Source organism: Pelobates fuscus, chromosome 3 (assembly GCF_036172605.1).
Source record: "Pelobates fuscus isolate aPelFus1 chromosome 3, aPelFus1.pri, whole genome shotgun sequence".
Taxonomy (NCBI): domain Eukaryota; kingdom Metazoa; phylum Chordata; class Amphibia; order Anura; family Pelobatidae; genus Pelobates; species Pelobates fuscus.
This window is the reverse complement of record NC_086319.1, coordinates 393,884,916-393,911,093: the sequence shown is the minus strand read 5'-3', so window position 1 is coordinate 393,911,093 and position 26,178 is coordinate 393,884,916. Positions and strand designations below refer to the sequence as shown.

The 26,178-nt window shown below is 39.4% G+C and overlaps 9 non-coding genes across 9 annotated transcripts; 6 read left to right on the top strand and 3 right to left on the bottom strand.

Annotated features, from left to right (window-relative positions):
- The first annotated feature begins 3,915 nt into the window (after positions 1-3,915).
- Positions 3,916-3,989, top strand: TRNAI-AAU (transfer RNA isoleucine (anticodon AAU)). The gene has a single exon. It is a non-coding gene; the product is annotated as a tRNA-Ile (tRNA).
- Positions 3,990-7,648: 3,659 nt separating this feature from the next.
- On the top strand, positions 7,649-7,763 carry LOC134603852 (U5 spliceosomal RNA). The gene has a single exon (XR_010090593.1). It is a non-coding gene; the product is annotated as a U5 spliceosomal RNA (small nuclear RNA).
- A 1,639-nt stretch (positions 7,764-9,402) lies between these two features.
- Positions 9,403-9,517, top strand: LOC134603837 (U5 spliceosomal RNA). Its single transcript, XR_010090579.1, has one exon. It is a non-coding gene; the product is annotated as a U5 spliceosomal RNA (small nuclear RNA).
- Positions 9,518-11,177: 1,660 nt separating this feature from the next.
- Positions 11,178-11,292, top strand: LOC134603834 (U5 spliceosomal RNA). Its single transcript, XR_010090577.1, has one exon. It is a non-coding gene; the product is annotated as a U5 spliceosomal RNA (small nuclear RNA).
- An 859-nt stretch (positions 11,293-12,151) lies between these two features.
- On the top strand, positions 12,152-12,266 carry LOC134603780 (U5 spliceosomal RNA). Its single transcript, XR_010090526.1, has one exon. It is a non-coding gene; the product is annotated as a U5 spliceosomal RNA (small nuclear RNA).
- Positions 12,267-14,608: 2,342 nt separating this feature from the next.
- Positions 14,609-14,723, top strand: LOC134603815 (U5 spliceosomal RNA). The gene has a single exon (XR_010090560.1). It is a non-coding gene; the product is annotated as a U5 spliceosomal RNA (small nuclear RNA).
- A 638-nt stretch (positions 14,724-15,361) lies between these two features.
- LOC134603749 (U4 spliceosomal RNA) lies at positions 15,362-15,502 on the bottom strand. The gene has a single exon (XR_010090497.1). It is a non-coding gene; the product is annotated as a U4 spliceosomal RNA (small nuclear RNA).
- Positions 15,503-16,899: 1,397 nt separating this feature from the next.
- Positions 16,900-17,116, bottom strand: LOC134603944 (small nucleolar RNA U3). The gene has a single exon (XR_010090676.1). It is a non-coding gene; the product is annotated as a small nucleolar RNA U3 (small nucleolar RNA).
- Positions 17,117-19,848: 2,732 nt separating this feature from the next.
- Positions 19,849-19,920, bottom strand: TRNAE-CUC (transfer RNA glutamic acid (anticodon CUC)). Its single transcript has one exon. It is a non-coding gene; the product is annotated as a tRNA-Glu (tRNA).
- Between the last annotated feature and the right edge of the window lie 6,258 nt (positions 19,921-26,178).

Here is a 26,178-nt window from a genome sequence, read left to right as displayed (position 1 = left end):
AAAAGCTTGGTTGTTGCTACAATAAGGGGTTTGGCAAGCATGGTAGTCGAATTGCAGCAAGCTAATTTAGTAACCACTAATAAAATGGAAGATGCTCTTGATAAAAGAGATTGTTTTAAAATAGCTGCCCTAAGAACAAACAAAATGATCGAGGGGTTGGAGAAGGAATTAAAGGAAATAGAACAACAGAGAGATGCATATAGTGCTAAGATCACTGAACTCCAAGACCTAGTCATGGAATATAAAATGAAAATTAAAGAAAACAGAAATAAATGGGATAAGGAGATTCCTAGAGTATGCCCAGACCAGTCGTATTATATATCTGAAAGTAAAGAACCAGTGCTGGGAACAAAACACAAGGGAAATGTGCCAATTGTAAATGGTGTCCCACAAGCCCCTATAATAATAACTGAACATTTTAATGTAAGAGAAATGCCTACTAGCTTCTCTAGACAGACAAGGACTATGTCAATCACAGACAAAGATAATTTCCAGAAATGGTGGGGAAGTATGCCAACTGACGACTTTAACACCTTTACACATTGGTTTATGAGGGGAGCAAATAGAGCAAAAAGAGGAGGTCTTAACTTAGAAGAATGGACAGAACTGTTAGAATATGCTATGGGTCCTTTGGCTAGCAGACTATTTGGATTTAATAACAGTGTGTCTGATCAGGCAGGAAGAATTGCTGCAACAAATTTCTATCTAGTCAGCATAGAGAAAGAAATAGCTAATATTATGATGAGGCCAGCAGATGGTCCTAGAGAGGTAGCTCAAAGGATATTGTTCTGGTATACGCTACGCCAACCTCAACAGCCTCTGGTCTTGGGCTCACCAGAACACATTGCTAAAGTAATGGAAGCCCTTCCCTGGGAGTGTCAAGAATTTGTCAGGCTTTTTGATCCAACACCAGCAGACTTAGAGATTGTACTAACTAGAGCTGACAATTGGTGGATTAAGCATCCTTCCTCAGAACAGGCCTTCTCCGTTTCAGCCATAAGAACATTCAAGGTTGACTCTGGTAGAGATTTAGATGGTAAATGGAGAAGCCAGAGGTGGGATGTACCCGAACAAGAGGGATAATGAGAACTGGACCAAAACAGGACTTTGACAAAAGATGGAGAGATCCACAGAGGGACCATAGGAATAGGGACAGTGCTAAAAGAAGCAATGTAATGGGAGATAATTGGAAAAATAGATGGGAGGGGCCTAAGGTAATCAATAATAATTGGAATAATAATAATACATGGGAGAGGCTAAAAAGGAGAGAGAATAACTGCAAAAATCACAGTTGGCAAGAAAAACAGAGAAACAACAGGAACAGTTATTGGGAGAATAATTGGAGAAGGAACCATAGATGGGATGAGCATCAGACTAATAGACGGAATTGGGATAATTGGAGGAATAAAGAAGGGAATAGAGACTACTGGGACCTAAAGAGACAGACTGAGAGATTGGAGGCAGACATGAAAGCACTTAGGGAACAGATGAGGGAGGGAAATACTGATCAATTGGGGTTCCCCAGTAATTAATAACTCCCATAATGTTTGTTGTCCTCTACATCTGTATGTATGTATGTTTGTTTTCTTTTGTTTCTATATTTTATCTGTCTCACCATTATCTCGTAACACTCCAGTTTAAAGAGGACCTTAGTATGTATTGTTATACATATATATATATATATATTTTCATATTAAGGATAAGCCTCTAAATTCATTAATTACAGTCAGGTGGGCCAAATTCCAAATATTTTTTGTTTTTATTAGTTTAGCACGTCTGCACTGCCAGCTATGTTTTTTTTTTTGTTGTTTTTTTTTTTTGATGCTGGATTAATAATTTAAAAAAATCATAGTTTAAGTGAATTGTGGCCAACGTGAGGCTTATATTTGATCACACTGGAGAGATGTGATAGTGTAACTTTCTGTTTACAACCGTAAAAACATTAAAAGCATTTTTTTTTATTTGGTTCCCAACAAATATAGCCTCAAGTTGATTTTTGATTGATCTATAGATTGCACGCTGCCAAACTGTGTCATGGTAGCATTCAGTCTATTTTTTTTTTCTTCTCTCTCTCCATCTTTGATGCTTTTTTTTTTTTTTTTTTTTTTGCTTTTTGTCATTAAGAATATAGGGAAATTAGATTGCCTTGAGTGAAGATGGCATAAAGAATAAAGTGACAATGTATGCTATTTGTTCTATTTGGCTATACGCAGGGGATTAAATAGTTGTGGGTATGAGAATTTGCACCTATGTTCAATTGCGAATACATTTTTCACCCTTACATCTTTCCCACTCACATTCATGTATTGTAATTTTCAGTTAAAACTATGTACATTTTGTGATTATTGCATGTATTCACCAGTAAATTATAAAATAACTAATATGGTTTTGTGTTCAACTCTCCATCAGGTGTGGAGTAAATGTCTAAATTAATCAAAATTTCAGGAGACATTTGTGGGTCTTTTACCTACATCTAAAATGTAAACATAGCCTTAAGACACCACAACCAAATAGATTTTATTAGACAAAACTAGTTAAGCCTTTGACACAAGACAATACGCTGATTACTGTTGTACATTTTTCATTGTCTGTGTTTGATTCAAAGAACATTTTAATTGGAAGGCCCAGAGAGGTGAAGGTAACTGACATGTCCTGTCACAGTTTACTATACAGATGAAGAAGTGCTGGGATTACCAAGACAAACTATTATCATGAAAATGATTACTATTCAGATGAAGAGGTGCTGGGATTACACGTCAAACTATTATCCTGAAAATGGATACTATACAGATGAAGAAGTGCTGAGATTACCAAGTCAAACTATTAACACAGCCCAGAATGAGGATAAAGTAACAGCAAGAAGCAGGAATTTGTGTCATTTCAAGGTGGTCACAGAATGAGTTTCCCCTACACTCATGAACTTGCATGTGCCATTAAACAAACAAACCTCAAGCTTTGTAATGGATTGGCTAAGACAATATTCAAGGAGAATTCATTCTAAAATCACAGCTATCAAGCACACAGATCAGTCACAGTCTTCAGATTCCAGTCCCAGGCTAAACTAAACATCATATTGTGTCATAAACTAGTGATAATTACTGTATGGGGTTGATTGTGTCTGGATTTTACTTTACTTCACATGAACACATTACCATATAATATTAATGAACAACTACCAGGGTTCTTACCAACCCACTAGGGCAGTAGTTAATTTAAAAACGGAACAACTGAAAACAATAGAAATTGGGGGAATGTGCGGTGATGCAACCCCTGTTTGACTATATTCTTTCTCTCACTTTTAAATGTGCTCAACATAAGAGAAAAAAAAGTGAGGGAATGTGGTGACATTCTGTCATCAAACTAATATGGTGACCAGGGGTCATGTGACCAAGCTCATGTATGCCTTTCTCACAGTGGGATAAGCTTTACCTTTGATATGGTAATTCAATACCTTTACAGGTCAGGAAAGAGATAACCACTCCCCCCTATCCCCATTCCTTTCTGTTCCTTCTTGGCTGTGCTACTAAGCAGACCCTTAAGCAGACATGGGCTAATTTTTATCATGGTGAACTGTGAGTGGGATCTGGTGATTTTATAAGATTTAGTTGTTATTGTTAGTTAGGTTGTTGTTGCTGTTGTTGGTATAGTTAGTTAGATTGTGTGTCATTATTTGCATGTTGTTGTTGTTTTGTCTCTGAATAAATATTTGTTAAAGTAGACGGACCAGAGTTTATATGTGTATGCGTACATAATAATTTATAGAGTTTGGTAATACACCACCTGCACTACCTGGCATCTACAGCGACAGTGGCTTGTTGGGTATGTAGGCTTCTTTCTCTAACTGGGATTGATCACTCCTCGAGGGCCCATTCAGTTGGCTCCTGTAGACATAGCTGTCAGTACCATGACTATCGTGGCCGGTTAGCTCAGTTGGTTAGAGCGTGGTGCTAATAACGCCAAGGTCGCGGGTTCGATCCCCGTACGGGCCAGCTAAGTTTTGGTTATCATCTCCAAGGCAAAACTTTCAAATAGCCAGAGAATCATGGGGAACCTTGCTTTTAGACACCGGTAAGGTAATGAAGGTTTTAAACCCTTCAGCAACTTGTAATGGGAGGGAAAGGGGCACTAGAGGGTCCTGCAGTGCCAGGAAACTTGGTTTCTTAGCGCTATAGGGTCTTTAGGTTCCCCCCACCCTCAGGATCCCACTCCCGTTGAAGTGATTAAACACTCGCCTTTCTCCAGTGCCGGGCTCCCTCGGTGCTGGGAAACTCTCCTCCTCCTCCTGACGTCAGCGCTGAATGAGCATGCGCGGCAGGAGCCGCCCATGCATTCAAAGCGCCCATAGGAAAGCATTTTCTTAATGCTTTCCTCTGGACGTCCAGCGTCTTGATTTTCACAGTGAGAAGCGCAGAAGCGTCTCTAGCGGCTGTCAGTGAGACAGCTACTAGAGGCTGGACTAACCCTAGTGTAAACATATCAGTTTACAGCTGCAGGGTTAAAATCTGTGGGACCTGGGACCCAGACCACTTCATTGAGCTGAAGTGGTCTGGGTGACTATAGTGGTCGTTTAAGGACAGAGACAATTGTACAAGTTCTGATCAAAGCAAAACCTGGAATTTGACTATGTGTCTGTTCAACCATAATTCACCTTTTTCATATTAAGTGCACCCACACTTATTATAGATATTTTTTTTCAGGAGAAGCAGGGCTTTCATTTCACATCAAATATTTCTATCTGGAACTATTTAATATGAATAAAATCTAAAACAAAGTTTAAGAAATGTTATATTTTTTTAGTTCTGCATGGCATTTTAACTGTGAATATCATAATACTGTTAGCTTTTATTGCAGTAAAATACACATATTTGTATTCAGCAATGTCTCATGAGTACTCCCATGTACAGGAACTAAAAGGAGAGCTGGGAGAGGAAAATAATGTCTGGTCTCTGAGCAGGATGGGCACCAACCCTATATGTAAGCGACAAAAAAAGGAAACAAGCTTTGCCCAGACCAAAGTGTACTGAAAACTGCTTTAAAAATTAACTTTTAAGAACTATCATTTAAAATCAGTCATAATGAGGAAGTGAGTGGGAATTGTACAGACTCCCTTAAACAGAGGTACCTTAATAGGTGCAAAATAAAGCACAATGTTGTCTAAAGCAACTATGTTGCAACGTGCTTTATAAAAAGAGAGAATTGTTGCTCTTGCTGGCAGAGACAGCTTCACTGTAGTGAAATGATTAAGCACACAGAGATAAATCTTTCTGCTGCTGATAGAGACCTGTGAATATGTGTCTCGTGCAGCAAAAAGGCGAGTTGGTCAAAAAATGATGCAGACTCCCTTAGAAGGGAGCTTTGTGAGTGCAAGGATACAATACTGTGCTGTCTAAAGCCACAGTGTTGTTATGTAACAGGTGTTGCTAATGCTAGCAGAGAATGAAAAATATGTGTCTCATGCAGCTACACGTTAGTGAAGAACATTTAGCACCTCTGAATGTATGTCTCATGCAGCCCACTTGTCACTGCAAATACTGTGCTGTCTAAAGCCACAGTATTGTTGCTAGTACCTGTTACTGGCAGAGACAATGCACAAGTTGTCAGCTTGTTCAGCATAAGGTTCTATATAGATAGTTGCCGTCTGGGAGGAGTTGGACTGATCGGTCTGAGCGGGAAAAACCCTAATCTGAGCCTTCAAGGGCACCTGAGTAGAATAATACACTTAAACTATCTATACTATGTGCATGCCTATAGTGCATAGAATTCTATAGTAAGATCGTTGGTAATATGCTATTACTATAGTGCACATAACACTGAATCTAGCCTGGTAAGGTGAAGTGAAATCCTTCCTGTCAGCCCTCTATGGATCATGAGTCAAATGATGTTCACATATGGCAGTCCGAGAGTGCGAGTGTACCCCGAAGCGCGTTTCGCCAGCATGGGCGGCTCTTCAGGGTTTTTTAAGCCAATGGTTTTACAGTGTTTCCTCTCACTGTCACACATTTGTCCTTGCACAATCTGAAGTCGGTCGTAACTTTTCCAGAGGCGGGTTCGCACAAAGTTGGCCAAAGAAGTACGTTTATGGAGGTTGGCGGGCCCCTTCTTATAAATTCCACTTGAGGGTTTATGTATTTCCCACTTAGGTGTAGTCCCAAAAAGGAAAGTTCAGGCCTTCTTTGAGCCGTGTCCTTTGGTAGTGGTGCTGACCTTGTGGGGCTAGCAAATACGTAATCCACAGGTGGTCTTCTTCACGGATAATCTAGCAGTTGTGCACTCGGAACTGTCTTTCAGCAGCTTCAAGGCCGGTGGTGAGTTTTCTGTGGGGCTTTGTTCACTTGTGTATGGAGTTAAATGTCTCTTTCCGGGTGCAGCATGTCCCTGGTTACCTTAATGCAATTGCAGACTCTCTCTCTCGTTTTCCGTGGGAGCGGTTCAGGCAGGCAGCACCGGAGGGCCTGCCCTGTCTGGAAGTGATGTGGAAGCTTAGGATGTCATGCTTGCAGGATGGGTGAGGTCTTCGCTATCTCCTGCTACATGGAAGGCGTATGAGAGGGTCTGGCAGGATTGGTACCGACTGGTGGCGCAGGTAGGGTCAATTAAGGGGTATTGCTATTTACTGACTAATCTGGCTCAGGAGGGATGTATTAACAAGTGCATGTCAGCACTAGCCTTAAACCATATGTTTTAGTTTTAATATGTTTTGGATCATTGTCCGCGTTAACGCACCTATTTTATTACTGGTTTTGCAGGATAATTATTTTAATAAATTGTCTGCAGCTTTATCTTATACCCATAATCGGTGTTGTGTTTTATTTACTATACCAAGCTTTGTATTTGCTAGAGCAAGCTTAAACATTGCAGGTACAACCTGGAAATGTAGTGTTGAGGAAAGTGTGGACAAAGGACGACACTGGCGTTCACATGGTTAACAGCTGCAGGACGCAACAGTTGCTCAAAGAATTCATGTAACAGCATATCAGCTCGGGGCGTACCTAATTTACATACCCACAATGCTTTGCAAAACAAAATGGCCATTTTTATTTACGTATTCAAATAATGATAAGTCTTTTTTTTTGTCATTCTTTCTTTTATTGGGGCACTGGGGTGTAGTGTACAAAAAAATAAAGGGAGGGTGCAATAGTAGATAGGCGCATATTACATTTGTGTAGTATTACGAAAGCACTCTTGAAATTAATAGCCTCTTTGAACTTTTTTGGAAAACAAGCAATGCAGTCTACAAACAGGAAATGTAGTTTTGAGGGATGTGTGGACAAAGTACGACCCCAGCAATCACATGGTTAACAGCTGCAGGGCTCAACAGTTAGACAAAGCATGCAGTCAACAGCATGTCAGCTGGGTACGTGCCTAATTTACATACCCACAATGCATTGCAAGGCATGATGGCCATGTTCAATTAGCTACTAAATTAATAACAGTTTTTCAGAGGCAATACGGTATGTTTTTTATTTAACCCCTTAAGGACACAACTTCTGGCATAAAAGGGAATCATGACGGAATATATCCGCCATGTGTCCTTAAGGCGGTAATAATTATACTGGATTCTCCATGTTGCAGTTTATTGTAGTATTGCTCTCCATATGTTTAGAAGCACATGTCTGAAACTGATGTGCTACCGTGACTTTTTGGATGCATGCTCTGGTTTCTCTTCAGACCGAATAAATCTTTCGCCTTTTACTAAAGATTTCCGTGGAGAGGAACAACCATGAGTTTCATTCAATTTTTTGAGGCCTGACCTGTGTCAGGTTAAATAATTGTTTAATAAAAGAGACCATTATAGTAATTAGAACAAATCTTTTGCTGTTCTGAATATGTCATTGCCTTCTACGGCCGAAAGGTCTCTAAAGTGTAAAGGCGATATGTGTATGGACAAGATAATGGTCATTATTTGTCACATCTTAAGTACATCTTTCTAAAATAGGATTCTTGTCCCTTATGTCTGCTCACTCGCCTTCCCTTCTTTTTATCCTTTCTTTGTCTTGGTCTTCCAATATCTTTTCTTCTATTTTTAGCTTTCTTCATGAGCTCTGGAATAGACTAGCTTCTAATATAGGGGGCCCCCACCCACCCCCTTATCCGAATAGCCCGAATTTTGTCCAAATTCACATTCGGACCGAAACGAATTGCAGACTCTCTCTCTCGTTTTCCGTGGGAGCGGTTCAGGCAGGCATCACCGGAGGGCCTGCCCTGTCTGGAAGTGATGTGGAAGCTTAGGACGTCATGCTTGCAGGATGGGTGAGGTCTTCGCTATCTCCTGCTACATGGAAGGCGTATGAGAGGGTCTGGCAGGATTGGTACCGACTGGTGGCGCAGGTAGGGTCAATTAAGGGGTATTGCTATTTACTGACTAAACCGGCTTGGGAGGGGTGTATTAACAAGTGCATGTCAGCACTAGCCTTAAACCATATGTTTTAGTTTTAATATGTTTTGGATCATTGTCCGCGTTAACGCACCTATTTTATTACTGGTTTTGCAGGATAATTATTTTAATAAATTGTCTGCAGCTTTATCTTATACCCATAATCGGTGTTGTGTTTTATTTACTATACCAAGCTTTGTATTTGCTAGAGCAAGCTTAAACATTGCAGGTACAACCTGGAAATGTAGTGTTGAGGAAAGTGTGGACAAAGGACGACACTGGCGTTCACATGGTTAACAGCTGCAGGACGCAACAGTTGCTCAAAGAATTCATGTAACAGCATATCAGCTCGGGGCGTACCTAATTTACATACCCACAATGCTTTGCAAAACAAAATGGCCATTTTTATTTACGTATTCAAATAATGCTAAGTTTTTTTTTTTGTCATTCTTTCTTTTATTGGGGTACTGGGGTGTAGTGTACAAAAAAATAAAGGGAGGGTGCAATAGTAGATAGGCGCATATTACATTTGTGTAGTATTACGAAAGCACTCTTGAAATTAATAGCCTCTTTGAACTTTTTTGGAAAACAAGCAATGCAGTCTACAAACAGGAAATGTAGTTTTGAGGGATGTGTGGACAAAGTACGACCCCAGCAATCACATGGTTAACAGCTGCAGGGCTCAACAGTTAGACAAAGCATGCAGTCAACAGCATGTCAGCTGGGTACGTGCCTAATTTACATACCCACAATGCATTGCAAGGCATGATGGCCATGTTCAATTAGCTACTAAATTAATAACAGTTTTTAAGAGGCAATACCGTACACGGTATGTTTTTTATTTAACCCCTTTTAAGGACACAACTTCTGGAATAAAAGGGAATCATGACGGAATATATCCGTCATGTGTCCTTAAGGCGGTAATAATTATACTGGATTCTCCATGTTGCAGTTTATTGTAGTATTGCTCTCCATATGTTTAGAAGCACATGTCTGAAACTGATGTGCTACTGTGACTTTTTGGTTGCATACTCTGGTTTCTCTTCAGACCGAATAAATCTTTCGCCTTTTACTAAAGATTTCCGTGGAGAGGAACAACCATGAGTTTCACTCAATTTTTTGAGGCCTGACCTGCGTCAGGTTAAATAATTGTTTAATAAAAGAGACCATTATAGTAATTAGAACAAATCTTTTGCTGTTCTGAATATATCATTGCCTTCTACGGCCGAAAGGTCTCTAAAGTGTAAAGGCGATATGTGTATGGACAAGATAATGGCCATTATTTGTCACATCTTAAGTACATCTTTCTAAAATGAGATTCTTGTCCCTTATGTCTGCTCACTCGCCTTCCTTTCTTTTTATCCTTTCTTTGTCTTGGTCTTCCAATATCTTTTCTTCTATTTTTAGCTTTCTTCATGAGCTCTGGAACAGACTAGCTTCTAATATAGGGGGCCCCCACCCACCCCCTTATCCGAATAGCCCGAATTTTGTCCAAATTCACATTCGGACCGAAACGAATTGCACATGTCTAACAAATAGTGATAATAATAGTAGAATAAATAAAGATAGTAACTGTAGTATAAAATGATATGGTCTGGTTCTTCCTGGAAGGGACACTACATGTGTAATAGAAACATGAAAGGATAAGTAAACTATCCAAAAAGAATCCGATACAAATACGTGGATACAATGTTGCTAATCCACCACTAGATGTCACTCAATAGCCGTATAAAGTCCTGTAGGAAATTGCAACATAGTAGCTGAAATTCTACAAGATATTATAGTTTCCTATTTTCATGTAGAGTGATTCCCCAGGCTATAGTATGAATCTAGGAGTCAAAAAAATATATAAATCTTGGGCAACAGGGAAGGTGCCAATTGGTCCCTATTATAGTCTAACAATTAGCCAAATAGCTAGTCCCTACGTATTTGTCAGCCGGCACATGTCCCCTCCATGCTCTGAGCCCAATAATCAAGTAGTGCAAGATTAGTTTCAATAAATAACCCTATGCCCAACCATATAAAGAGGGATTGAGAAACCCTATTGGAGAAAGCCAGAGTAAGGTATAGGCATCCCCAACTCCGAAGGCTGGTGTCAAAAGTTAAAGTACAGTCTAAGAGCCTCCTGGTTCGGGAGATACACCAGAAAGCCCCCTTCCAGTTTGTCCAGTTCTTGTAACAATGATTATGCAAATTGTGTTAGTTGTTAAATGTCAGTTCTTGCAAATGGCCCAACAGTACATAAAGTAATATATCCTATTGTGTTTTACACCCCACCTCCTATAGACTGTAAGCTCGTTTGAGTAGGGTCATCTTCAACCTATGGTTCTTGTAAGTTTTCTTGTAATTGTCCTCTTTATAGGTAAATCCCCCCTCTTATAATATTGTAAAGCTCTACGGAATCTGTTGGCGCTATATAAATGGCAATAATAATAATAATAATAATTTGTTTCTTAGTTATAAACAGTAAATGTAGTTTTGAGGGTTTAGACAAAGCGCAACCCCAGCACTCACATGGTTAACAGCTGCAGGGCTCAACAGTTAGACAAAGCATGCAACTGTTTTGCGAGCTGGGGGCGTGCCTAATTTACATACCCATATTGCATTGCAAAAAATAATGGCCATTTTTATGTACTTGTTAAAATAATGATAAGCTTTTAATACATATTATGATGTGTGTTCATTTAATAATTAATCATACCGGATTCTCCAAGCTACCTTCTCTCTAAATGCGTAAGCATTCTCTCTATATGCTTAAGAGGACATTTGTGAACCCGCTCTGCTACTCCGGTAGGCATTTGGCATACTCTGGTTTCTCTTCAGACCGAATAAATTTTTCGCCTTTTACTAAAGATTTCCGTGGAGAGGAACAACCATGAGTTTCACTCAATTTTTTGAGGCCTGAGTAATGTCAGGCTACATTAAGTGGTAAAATGTCAGATTTAAGTAACAAGTGAAACAGAGCATCCATTGAAATGATTACATTATCAATTAAATCTTAGTGCAAAATAAATCAAATATAAATATGCGACTAAATATTTGTTTAATAGTATCATTCTTTCATCCGTGTCATCATGCCTATAATTTCACTTTCCTAAGACACTGTCAATAATTGCCAGAGACAAAGTAAAGTCATTAAAAAAGAATTTCAAATATTTTCAGTATTTGTTCTGGAGATAATTCTGTGTCCAAAATTTGCCTGTGAACCCACACAAGTAAAACATTAAAATATGCATAATAATATAAAACCACACGTCAATTACCTTCAATAATGGCAATTATTTTTACTCACTGAATTTAAATTAACATTAAATCTTAATTAAAGCATCTACCAGCATGCTCTCCTCTCTTTGAATATTTGCATACGTTAAATAACTACATATCCCTGCATGCTCTTGTTTCTTGAATTCTGTGCACTACGATGAACTACACATCCCAGCATGCACTACTTTCGGGTACACTCAAAATATACCGAGCATTTTTTCTCATTCTGGAATCGGACAGACTCAACAGATAGACAAAGCATGTGTTTAACACCATGCTAGCTGGGGGCGTGCCTAATTTACATACCCACAATGCTTTGCAAAAAATAATGCCCATTTTTATGTACTTGTTAAAATAATGATAAGCTTTTAATACATACTATGATGTGTGTTCATTTAATAATTAATCATACCGGATTCTCCAAGCTACCTTCTCTCTAAATGATTAAGGATTTTCTCTATATGCTTAAGAGGACATTTGTGAACCCGCTCTGCTACTCCGGTTGCCATTTGCATACTCTGGTTTCTCTTCAGACCGAATAAATCTTTCGCCTTTTACTAAAGATTTCCGTGGAGAGGAACAACCATGAGTTTCACTCAATTTTTTGAGGCCTGAGTAATGTCAGGCTACAATAAGTGGTAAAATGTCAGATTTAAGTAACAAGTGAAACAAAGCATCTCATTGAAATGGTTACATTATCAATTAAATCTTAGTGCAAAATAAATCAAATATAAATATGCGACTAAATATTTGTTTAATAGTATCATTCTTTCATCCGTGTGATCATACCTATAATTTCACTTTCCTAAGACACTGTCAATAATTGCCAGAGACAAAGTAAAGTCATTAAAAAAGAATTTCATATATTTTCAGTATTTGCTCTGGAGATACTTCTGTGTCCAAAATTTGCCTGTGAACCCACACAAGTAAAACATTAAAATATGCATAATAAGGGGGCGGAGTCTGGTTGCCGAGCGGACCAGACGTGTGTCGTGCTGGCTCCTGCATTTGGCACCGATTAATCAACGAAACTGTCTAATTCAAGGCAAAATACCAGGTCAGCTGGGCATGATCTAAGCAGAGGGAGTCCCGGTGGCCTTCTGGATACCACACAAGCGACTATTACACAGATAACTGGATTCAGAGATTTGAGGCCTACTCGTGACAGAGAGGGGGAGAGGCGGCCGCTCTCCTCGTTCTTCAGCTACCCGTGGGACCCCACAATACTGCTTTTGATCCTCCCTTCCCCCCTCCCCCCCAGGACTGGTGGGGGTATCCCGGTCCCCACTGGAGAACCCTCTGATTCACTCTAGTGGACTTTAACAAGCACCAGCAACGCCGGTGACTGCAGCCTGCCAGGCAAGATGACTGCCTTCCAAGTGGATACCCCCACACAAGCTCCCCGCCAGGTGCCTATGGATGCAGAGCCATGGCTGATAGCATTTGACAGAATCTGTGCCCAATTCTGGGCCAAGATGGCAAGGAGACAAGCATATACCTTACCCAGGGATCCACACGTTCAGGCTCAGCTCAGGCCTACGGGCTGCAGAGATCAAAGGAAGCACCTGAAGCGCACCTCACGCAGAGTCCAGACAGGGAAGAAGTTGCCTCCGGGCAGACCACCAAAGCGGCAACGCCGACAGCCCAACAAGCCACTCCATGGTAGCATCAGAAGACGGCACTCTGGTTGGCACAGTAGCTCCATGCGCAGATCGCGCCATTTGAGGGTTCCCGCTCAGAGGGGTCGGCCACATGCACCGCAGAGACCCAGAAGCCACGTGCCTGGTGATGATCTGTACCGGAGCCCGAGCAGAACAACACGAGAGTGCAGCGGTACCTGTGACTGGGAGGGCACCCACACGGGGCTAAACAGACTCTGGCTGTTATGTATCTGCAGCCTCCCATCTCTTGGCATCGGCTAGGCAGCCCCCAAAGACACACACAACACGCATACAATGCTTGCGGTACCCACATATTGAAATGGCAAGCAACCCAGTGGTTATTTTTTTTAATTTTATTTTATTATCTCCTGCTATACAGGTAGACCCTCTTCTTATATTTAAAGCTTACTAGTAATGTTAATTTAGGCAGTGCCGCCGGGCAAACGACCTTGGGTACACTCCCATGCTGTCCTCCGCAGACTACCCTCTCCCTGTTCAGCATGTTACACAGGGAACTACCTAATTTCTAGCCTGTCTCGTTAATATTCTGTTATACCACACACAGTCAGACACCAAGCCTAACATAAGCCTACTAGCCTCCTTTCTGACTAACACTAAAGTGTGATGTCCTACAAAATATATAAAATGTGCATACCCACAGCCACACTGTTTTAAATTCTGTGTAAATCTTATGTGTGCTGTTGCTGTTGTGGCAAGACATGCTTGTACTGTTTTATGTGCACGACAAAAATAAAGAATTAAAAAAAATATGCATAATAATATAAAACCACACGTCAATTACCTTCAATAATGGCAATTATTTTTACTCACTAAATTTAAATTAACAATAAATCTTAATTAAAGCATCTACCAGCATGCTCTCCTCTCTTTGAATATTTGCATACGTAGAATAACTACATATCCCTGCATGCTCTTGTTTCTTGAAATCTGTGCACTAACATGATGAACTACACATCCCAGCATGCACTACTTCCGGGTACACTCAAAATACACCGAGCATTTATTCTCATTCTGGACAGACTCAACAGATAGACAAAGCATGTGCTTAACACCATGCTAGCTGGGGGCGTGCCTAATTTACATACCCACAATGCTTTGCAAAAAATAATGCCCATTTTCATCTATGTAGTAAAATAATGATAATCTTTTCATACATATTATGTTGTGTGCAAGTTTATGTGATAATTAATTATGCCGGATTCTCCGAGCTACGTCTTAACTAAGGATTTCTCTATATGCTTAAGAGGACATTTATGAACCCGGTCTGCGACTGAGATTTAAGTTTATCATACTCTGGTTTCTCTTCAGACCGAATAAATCTTTCGCCTTTTACTAAAGATTTCCGTGGAGAGGAACAACCATGAGTTTCACTCAATTTTTAGAGGCCTGACACGTATCAGGCTACATAACAAATGTATAAAATCAGATTTAAATAACAAACTAAACAATGGAATCAGTTTCAATGGTAATGTTACCAACTAAATTCTAGGGCAAAAAATAAAATGTACATGCATGATAAAATATTACAGTATTGTTTTAAAGTGTCATTTGTTCATCCATATAATCCTACCAGTAAGTTCAGTTTCCAGAGACAAAATAAAGTCATTAATTAGAAATGTCACATATTTCTCAGAATTTAATCTGGAGATTATTTTATGTCCAAGATGTTAAAATTGTAAAGTGTTACAGAGCAATAGTAGCAATAGTAAAAATCTCCCAGCATGCTTAACTGTCATGGAATCAGGGCACATACAAACTGACAGGCGTCAAATGTTTGGGTATCAGCAAGTACCATTACGTTCTGTAGACAGGGGACTGCAAATCAGGAATAACACAATACATGTTTAGAGACAAGGCAAAGTAATATTCTAAAAGTAAAAACCCTTGTTTTTTTTGCATTATATGAGTTTATGAGCATTTATTTCTTAAACCAAATATTAAAAAAAAGTAATTCTAAGTGAATCTTACATTAGACAAACAATAAATCAATCTTGTTGAAAAATAGTTAAATATATTTTTATTGTTGTACATGCAATTTCAGTCTCCTTAGAGACTGTCAAAAATTGCCATTGCTGACTATATTTCAAGTCATCATGGCGGGGTATTGGTAAAAGTTTTCAATTAGCAATAATCACGCCTCGGATAAACCTCATTGGCTACGATACTGCCACTGCGCAAAGCTAACTCATCTGATCAAAGTGCACAGTCAACATTCAGAAAACTCTCATTTGCGTTGTGGAGAGACATGTGTGCATGCTAGGTCTGTGCTATGCATTCTGGGAGGCAGTATGGTAATTACACTGCGAATAGGCTACCAATCCTCAGGCTGTTCCCAGGAGACTGAATTAGAGACAAATTGTAAATCGGATATTTCTCTTAGCTTCCTATCTGATGAGGTGACCAAGGACTGAGGTAAGCAAAATAAGTTTTATTTTAACCCTTTCTGCACTACGGGGAGGTGGGGAGGTGGGGAGGTGCAAGGGAGGGGAAGCTATAGTGCCAGGAAAAAAACCTTTAAGTAAGATTCCTGGCTCTCATACCCAGAGGGCTTGGAGGCGTGGCTTGAAGCTATTAATCGTTTAATATTAGATTTCGGCAATTCGTACTGCAGGCACTATAACAACTTCAATAAGATGAAGTTCTGTAAGTTCAATAAGATGAAGTTGTTAAAGTGCAGGTAGTGTCCCTTTAAAGGACTGATTTCTCTTTAAATAAGTCCTTTTATAAAGTAAGAAAGCAGGGACACTCTTACTGCCTAAAGCTTTTGTACCTACCTGATCTAGCAGCTTCTTATCCCTATTATAAATGTTGCAGTACTGTTTATGGACTGTGTTACATTGTACAGCACCCACTTTGTGCTTGAACACAGGAAATTCAGAAATTCAGAGTGTTATAAAAGCCTATGGACATTACAGCAAATATGCTTCCCACTGTCTTACGCGGTGTATTTATTATCTAACATAGAAGGACAGAAAACAGGACTGGGAACAAGTTTTAAGTGATCAGTAAACAGTTTAAATAGAACATTTTAGAACAGATCGGTAGCAAACTTTAATTTCTGGCGAAATCGAGATTCTTGAAAGAATTTGGAAGTGAACGGGTTAATTCACCCCATGTGTGAGAGTTTGATCCAATGCACCGGGGGACACAGGGGATTGAAATTTACTCTGTAATACTCACTAAACCAGAGTTAAAATGAGTACTTAATATAGATAATAAGTACTCTCCCTCCCCCCGCTGGATGTTAGGAAGCAGACACAAACCTTTTCAGTATGTGTACATTTAGTAAGAAATCAGACAATGTTTTAAATGGAATGCAATACATACAGCTACCAACAGATGACGTAAATACTGATAGATTTCAGAACATACACTTTGCAGCCAACAGATGGCGCATGACTGACAAATGATTACACACGACAAAAAAAGCCAAGAAATAACGCACACACTAATTAAAACATAGATAACAAATGAGACAATTTCAAAAACCCTGACGAGATATCTTTGTTAAGATAGTTGTAATAATATTTATTATAGATGCTTGCTTACGTAATCTATTCATTGACAGAGTATGTAGTAACCACTCAGCTTGTGTTCTCTCCCTCCTACTCTCCAATTAAGGAAATAGGAACGGTCATCAACAGCAACCAGCAGCTACAATAAAGCAGCACTGGGAGCCCACTTCACGCTCAGGAGAAAACACTCAAGCTCTTCCTCGTGGGTACTGAGTTTGGACACTTTAGAGCACATTTCACCAGTTACAAACTATAGAAATGATCCCTGAAAGTATAGTCTTAATGAACCTTTACTACAAGCAAAGAACAGGCTGCCAAAGGTTTCTATTACACATGTGGTGACATTCCGTACATTTCACATTTACACAAACATAAACAATATTATCAAACAAAATTTTTAAAAAATAATTCCTGAAGTTTCATAGGATTGCAATGCTTTTAAATAAAATTGACAAGATTGTTGGTGTGAAATAACAATGGCTTATTTTGCATACAACACGCCCACTAGCCAATGAGTCACAGCTTTCAGTTTGCAGGATTCTCTCAAAACTCCCACACTGCTCCCATACACACAGCCACATTCTATAACAGCGACTATCCTTCCCAATATCTTACTCAGTGTAATTATTATTATTCAGCATAAGACAAGGACAGTAAACAGGACTGTGGAAACAATTTTGTATTGATCAGTAAACAGTTTCAATGAAAATTTTTAGAACAGATCTGTACCAAAGTAAGTGTCAACTCGGGATGGAAGAGGTGCAGTATATAGGACACCGGGTGGGGTGCAAAAACTGGAACCGGCCAAGATAGAGGCAGTCGCTAGCTGGCCCAGTTCCCGCACCAAAACCCAAGTGCCTGCCTTCCTAGGGACTGCGGGGTCCTACAGGAAATTTGTCCCCAATTATAGCGCCATTGCTAAACCCCTCACCAACCTGACCCGCAAGAACCTGCCCCGACAGGTAGCTTGGACCCCAGAGTGAGAGCAGGCATTCCAAGCTCTCAAGGACACCCTGGTAAAAGCCCCTGTGCTGGCTGCCTCAATCACAGGAAAAGTTTTCTCGTCCACACAGATGCCTCTATGTTCGGACTGGGAGCAGTACTGAGCCAGGTCGGGGACGATGGCAGTTACCTCAGCAGGAAGCTCTTACCCAGGAGGTAAGCTACGCCGCCATCGAAAAGAAGTGCCTGGCGTTGGTGTGGGCACTCAAAAAACTGCTGCCGTACTTGTATGGACAGCAATTTACCCTGCTCACGGATCACAACCCGTTGGTGTGGCTTAACCGGGTCTTTGGGGAGAATGCCAGGTTTTTACGGTGGAGCCTGGCCCTGCAGCCGTATGACATTGCCATTAACTACAGACCCGGTAAGCAGAATGGCAATGCCGATGACCTGTCCAGGAAAATCGCCCTGGACAAGTGATCCATGGGTGCTTTCCCCGGACATCAACAGGTTGATCCGCTGGGATCCACCTGGATGCCGACTAGTGGTTAAGGGGGAGCTTTGTAGCGGGATCACCACTAAACCGTAAAGTGTGGTAGTGTATTTGCCTATGTTCCCCATGTATTCGTGATTACTTGTGTGTTTTACCTTCTCCCCGTTCGGGAGACTGCGTACGAACACAGCCCGTTCGTCTCACGAACGGGGACCACCCCAATACCCCATTTAGAATTTTTATTTAGAATGTTCACACCTCGCTAACGACTTGTGGAAACCACAAATTGCAAGGGAAGCTTTGGCGTGTGCCGACCCGTTCGTTAGACGAACGCCATCCAAGGGAGCACTCGCAGATTGGTTCTCACCTCGTTCGGCTCCCAAAAGAGGACCTCCCCAGCGACCCTTGGAGTGTTCACACTAATCAATTAGAATGTTGGCAACTTGTAATATAAGTGTGAAACCGCAAGGGAAGTAATTAATGAGTGCTTCCCTGGGTGGCCGCCATTCGTATAGATGAACGCCGGTCAGGGGGAGCATTCGTGTACGGAAAGGAGGCGCTTCCCTTGCTTGGTTTCACCCAGGTACCCCGTGAACAGAGGCTGTTCATGCTGGTTACCATTCTGGGGGTCCCTGAGATTGATGGGGACACTCTGTGTGGACAATGGCGGTTTGGCGGGCTTTCTGTACCTGGGAGCCCAGGAGGCGGGAATCTTTCACACGCACAGGCCCTTGGGAAGGGACATGGTGTGGCAGGAACAGGGGACAAAGGGACTAGGGACCCGGATCCAATATACGACCCCTGGGAGGGGAAGGACAAAGGGAGGGGACATTGTCTTTTACCTGTTTTCCACCCCCTTGCATGGGGAGAGTATAAAGCCGAGTGTGGCCAATAAAGCTTGTTGTTGTACCCCGGGAACTGTGTGTCGTCTAGTTACTGGGGGAAAATGGGTCTGGTCAATAATTAATAGCGGAGGTAACCAGCCGGGTTACCCAGGGTCTGTTACACTAACATACTCTGCTTTCTTGCCTTTTACTAAAGATTTCTGTGGAAAGGAGCAGCTTTTATGAAATCTGACAAAGGTCAGGCTATATAATTGTTTTTAAAAAATTGTTTTTAAAAAAAAATTATTTTATGGTTGTTATAATGCCCGAAAGAATTATTTGTGTAAATCTGGCTACGTATTTGCACTCCTACTCCAAAGCAAAAGTGTCTCTAAACGTCAAAAACAATGTGTGTGTGGCTCACTTAACAGCCATTATTCAACACTTCTCAAGTTCATTGTACAACGAGCTCTGGAATAGACTAGCTTCAGGTTGACCAAATAGTTAGCCATTCTCTTCACTTATGTTTTTTGCTTTAACTTTTATTTTTATTTGGGTGCTATTAGCATTTTTTTCAAGTGGGCATTGTTCTTCTCTGTATGTTACTTGGTATTCTGGTAAGACAACAAAAATATATGCTATATTTCTAATGTTTCCTCTTTTTTCGAAAGTCATATAATAGCACTTTCCTGCTAGTGTTGAGAGTGATATAATTTAAAAAAAAAAACCATCAAATAATTATTGAAAACTACTATTCCCTGACCGGGAATCGAACCCGGGCCGCGGCGGTGAGAGCGCCGAATCCTAACCACTAGACCACCAGGGAAAGATGCAAAATGTGAATTAACGTAAATGTAAATTGAAAGACATGAACCACCTTCAATCTCAGAAATAACAGTAAATTCAATCCACATAGGAATTCCTTATAGCCTTAGAACTTAATATAAAATATGTGGAAACTATACAGTATGAGATTACTAACATGCATTTCTTTAGTCACCCATTTATTGGCTCATGTAAATTCTGTATTGTCATACTACATAAGACAACATCTATAATCAAAGTACTGAAGTGTGGCTCAGTGGCAAGACAGCAGGCCAGGGACACAGAAGGATCCAGGTTCAGTAAAGCACCTTTGGTATGGCCCTGCCTGGATGTCACAGTGACAATTACATTAATGTCCCTTTTACCTGGACTGACTTACACTGAACAAAAGGTATTGTACGAAACTGGTTCGTGGATTGCAGGATAACACTTACAAGGAAAGGTTACAGGAACTTAACATGTATAACTTGGAGGAAAGACGTGACAGGGGGGATATGATAGAAACATTTAAATACATAAAGGGAATCAACACAGTAATGGAAGAGACTATATTTATAAGAAGAAAAACTACCACAACAAGAGGACATAGTCTTAAATTAGAGGGGCAAAGGTTTAAAAATAATATCAGGAAGTATTACTTTACTGAGAGGGTAGTGGATGTATGGAATATCCTTCCGGCTGAAGTGGTAGAGGTTAACACAGTAAAGGAGTTTAAGCATGCGTGGGATAGGCATAAGGCTATCCTAAGGCCAGGGACTAATGAAAGTATTTAAAAAAATTGGGCAGACTAGATGGGCCGAATGGTTCTTATAAAGCCAGGGACTAATGAAAGTATTTAAAAAAAAGTGGGCAGACTAGATGGGCCGAATGGTTCTTATCTGCCGTCACATTCTATGTTTCTATAACCATAAGGAGCACAAGGAATGCAGATAGGATGTTTCAATACATACATATACTTTATATGCTCCCAGAAGTCAATTTTCTATCCTTTTTTTCCCACTCCAGCTTAAACTCTATGCAGACCACTGTATTCAAGTGGATATTTTAGTTACAGCTTCCCATTGATACTGCACTGTGGTGACATTCTGTCATCAAACTAATATGGTGACCAGGGGTCATGTGACCAAGCTCATGTATGCCTTTCTCACAGTGGGATAAGCTTTACCTTTGATATGGTAATTCAATACCTTTACAGGTCAGGAAAGAGATAACCACTCCCCCCTATCCCCATTCCTTTCTGTTCCTTCTTGGCTGCGCTACTAAGCAGACCCTTAAGTAGACATGGGCTAATTTTTATCATGGTGAACTGTGAGTGGGATCTGGTTATTTTATAAGATTTAGTTGTTATTGTTAGTTAGGTTGTTGTTGCTGTTGTTGTTGTTGTTGGTATAGTTAGTTAGATTGTGTGTCATTATTTGCATGTTGTTGTTGTTTTGTCTCTGAATAAATATTTGTTAAAGTAGACGGACCAGAGTTTATATGTGTATGCGTACATAATAATTTATAGAGTTTGGTAATACACCACATGTGGCGACCATGAATTTTAGACTTCTACAACAAATGTTTGTGAGGCGCAATAACTACCATATTGATACATAATCTAAGAGCAAGAGACTTTATAGCATAGGATTCGTTGTTGAAACAAATATACAAATGTGTTTTGTTGACTGTTTTAAATTTGTGTATTGTGACTGACATATTTTGTTGCAAATTGTAGCATTTATAGGTTTCACTTTGTTTCTGTACAGTTTTAAAGTATTGGTGATAAAAAGGGAAAATTGAATAGTTTCACTGCATTGGAACCTTTGATGTTTTGGCCATTTTAATAGCCCATGTGCTGTATTGTCTCTCTCTTGTTGCAACTAACCAGAATGAAACTTAATCTATTTTAATTGTTTTCTTAGATGTTACATTTTGAGGCTTCCCTGCATTCTAAGTTTAAATAGCAAACATTTTTTGTTGTTGTTATCTTTTGTCTGTTTGAATAATTGAATTCAGGATAGGAGCATAATGTTTGTGCATTATGACTGACAGAACGTATTTTGTTGCAAATTGTAGCATTTATAGTTTAATTTTGTTTCTGCACAGTTTTAAATTATTGGTGATTAAAGGGGAAGATTGAATAGTTGCACTGCATTGGTATTATTGATGTTTCGGCCATTTTTAATAGCCCATGTGCTGTATTGTCTCTCTCCTGTTGCAACTAACTAGAACTAAACTGAATATATTGTAATTGTTTTTGGATGTTACATTTTGTACATTTTGTGGCTTTCATTGCATTCTAAGTTTAAATAGCAATCTGTTTGGTTTTTTTTTTGTTGGTTCTCTTTTGTCTGTTTGAACCATTGAATTCTGGGTAGGAGCATTGTGTTTACATGATAAAGGTATTGGGGCTAATACAGTGTGGTGGCTATTGTTTAGCCAGGTTACCATTTCCATTTTTACACTGGAGTGTGTTTAATAGAAAATGAAAAGTTTGTATTTGAGGTAAATATTATGAAGTAAAGGTGCCTAGATTTTTATATGGTTGGGAATGATCATTGTGCTGAAGTTACAGTCAGGTATTTTTCAGTTCCCATATCTTCCTTTTAAATCATTCTGTTTATTTGTAAACCCCCCACCCCCTCCCCTTAAACAAACAGGGTGGTTTTGTGTTTTGCTATCTGTGGGCATTTCTCGTATTGAGACTGTGACGTTTTTTTCTTAAAAGACAAGAGTTTGTTTGAATAGGTTAATGTAATTAAGTTTTTCAAATGGTCCAATCTCTTTGGAGCCAGTTTCAGTTGTTTTTTTAAATTAATGCCATTGTTAAAAGCTTGTTGTTGTTTTTTTTTTTTTTTTAGTCTGCTAGTCTATTTCGATTAAAGAGCTCAGTTTTAAAATGTCATTTCTGGGTACTAAGTATTTTTCTGTAGACGTACTAGAGTACTTCAAGAATGACATTGACAAACATGATGGACCATATGAGCTTCCAGAACCAGCAGGCCCCAATTGTGGAAAATATGAAGGTTTCATGGATGTTTTGACACAGATTGTTGCTAATAAAAAGTGCCATATTAAGAAAAGGAAAAGCTTGGTTGTTGCTACAATAAGGGGTTTGGCAAGCATGGTAGTCGAATTGCAGCAAGCTAATTTAGTAACCACTAATAAAATGGAAGATGCTCTTGATAAAAGAGATTGTTTTAAAATAGCTGCCCTAAGAACAAACAAAATGATCGAGGGGTTGGAGAAGGAATTAAAGGAAATAGAACAACAGAGAGATGCATATAGTGCTAAGATCACTGAACTCCAAGACCTAGTCATGGAATATAAAATGAAAATTAAAGAAAACACAAATAAATGGGATAAGGAGATTCCTAGAGTATGCCCAGACCAGTCGTATTATATATCTGAAAGTAAAGAACCAGTGCTGGGAACAAAACACAAGGGAAATGTGCCAATTGTAAATGGTGTCCCACAAGCCCCTATAATAATAACTGAACATTTTAATGTAAGAGAAATGCCTACTAGCTTCTCTAGACAGACAAGGACTATGTCAATCACAGACAAAGATAATTTCCAGAAATGGTGGGGAAGTATGCCAACTGACGACTTTAACACCTTTACACATTGGTTTATGAGGGGAGCAAATAGAGCAAAAAGAGGAGGTCTTAACTTAGAAGAATGGACAGAACTGTTAGAATATGCTATGGGTCCTTTGGCTAGCAGACTATTTGGATTTAATAACAGTGTGTCTGATCAGGCAGGAAGAATTGCTGCAACAAATTTCTATCTAGTCAGCATAGAGAAAGAAATAGCTAATATTATGATGAGGCCAGCAGATGGTCCTAGAGAGGTAGCTCAAAGGATATTGTTCTGGTATACGCTACGCCAACCTCAACAGCCTCTGGTCTTGGGCTCACCAGAACACATTGCTAAAGTAATGGAAGCCCTTCCCTGGGAGTGTCAAGAATTTGTCAGGCTTTTTGATCCAACACCAGCAGACTTAGAGATTGTACTAACTAGAGCTGACAATTGGTGGATTAAGCATCCTTCCTCAGAACAGGCCTTCTCCGTTTCAGCCATAAGAACATTCAAGGTTGACTCTGGTAGAGATTTAGATGGTAAATGGAGAAGCCAGAGGTGGGATGTACCCGAACAAGAGGGATAATGAGAACTGGACCAAAACAGGACTTTGACAAAAGATGGAGAGATCCACAGAGGGACCATAGGAATAGGGACAGTGCTAAAAGAAGCAATGTAATGGGAGATAATTGGAAAAATAGATGGGAGGGGCCTAAGGTAATCAATAATAATTGGAATAATAATAATACATGGGAGAGGCTAAAAAGGAGAGAGAATAACTGCAAAAATCACAGTTGGCAAGAAAAACAGAGAAACAACAGGAACAGTTATTGGGAGAATAATTGGAGAAGGAACCATAGATGGGATGAGCATCAGACTAATAGACGGAATTGGGATAATTGGAGGAATAAAGAAAGGAATAGAGACTACTGGGACCTAAAGAGACAGACTGAGAGATTGGAGGCAGACATGAAAGCACTTAGGGAACAGATGAGGGAGGGAAATACTGATCAATTGGGGTTCCCCAGTAATTAATAACTCCCATAATGTTTGTTGTCCTCTACATCTGTATGTATGTATGTTTGTTTTTCTTTTGTTTCTATATTTTATCTGTCTCACCATTATCTCGTAACACTCCAGTTTAAAGAGGACCTTAGTATGTATTGTTATACATATATATATATATATATTTTCATATTAAGGATAAGCCTCTAAATTCATTAATTACAGTCAGGTGGGCCAAATTCCAAATATTTTTTGTTTTTATTAGTTTAGCACGCCTGCCCTGCCAGCTATGTTTTTTTTTTTGTTGTTTTTTTTTTTTGATGCTGGATTAATAATTTAAAAAAATCATAGTTTAAGTGAATTGTGGCCAACGTGAGGCTTATATTTGATCACACTGGAGAGATGTGATAGTGTAACTTTCTGTTTACAACCGTAAAAACATTAAAAGCATTTTTTTTTATTTGGTTCCCAACAAATATAGCCTCAAGTTGATTTTTGATTGATCTATAGATTGCACGCTGCCAAACTGTGTCATGGTAGCATTCAGTCTATTTTTTTTTTCTTCTCTCTCTCCATCTTTGATGCCTTTTTTTTTTTTTTTTTTTTTTTGCTTTTTGTCATTAAGAATATAGGGAAATTAGATTGCCTTGAGTGAAGATGGCATAAAGAATAAAGTGACAATGTATGCTATTTGTTCTATTTGGCTATACGCAGGGGATTAAATAGTTGTGGGTATGAGAATTTGCACCTATGTTCAATTGCGAATACATTTTTCACCCTTACATCTTTCCCACTCACATTCATGTATTGTAATTTTCAGTTAAAACTATGTACATTTTGTGATTATTGCATGTATTCACCAGTAAATTATAAAATAACTAATATGGTTTTGTGTTCAACTCTCCATCAGGTGTGGAGTAAATGTCTAAATTAATCAAAATTTCAGGAGACATTTGTGGGTCTTTTACCTACATCTAAAATGTAAACATAGCCTTAAGACACCACAACCAAATAGATTTTATTAGACAAAACTAGTTAAGCCTTTGACACAAGACAATACGCTGATTACTGTTGTACATTTTTCATTGTCTGTGTTTGATTCAAAGAACATTTTAATTGGAAGGCCCAGAGAGGTGAAGGTAACTGACATGTCCTGTCACAGTTTACTATACAGATGAAGAAGTGCTGGGATTACCAAGACAAACTATTATCATGAAAATGATTACTATTCAGATGAAGAGGTGCTGGGATTACACGTCAAACTATTATCCTGAAAATGGATACTATACAGATGAAGAAGTGCTGAGATTACCAAGTCAAACTATTAACACAGCCCAGAATGAGGATAAAGTAACAGCAAGAAGCAGGAATTTGTGTCATTTCAAGGTGGTCACAGAATGAGTTTCCCCTACACTCATGAACTTGCATGTGCCATTAAACAAACAAACCTCAAGCTTTGTAATGGATTGGCTAAGACAATATTCAAGGAGAATTCATTCTAAAATCACAGCTATCAAGCACACAGATCAGTCACAGTCTTCAGATTCCAGTCCCAGGCTAAACTAAACATCATATTGTGTCATAAACTAGTGATAATTACTGTATGGGGTTGATTGTGTCTGGATTTTACTTTACTTCACATGAACACATTACCATATAATATTAATGAACAACTACCAGGGTTCTTACC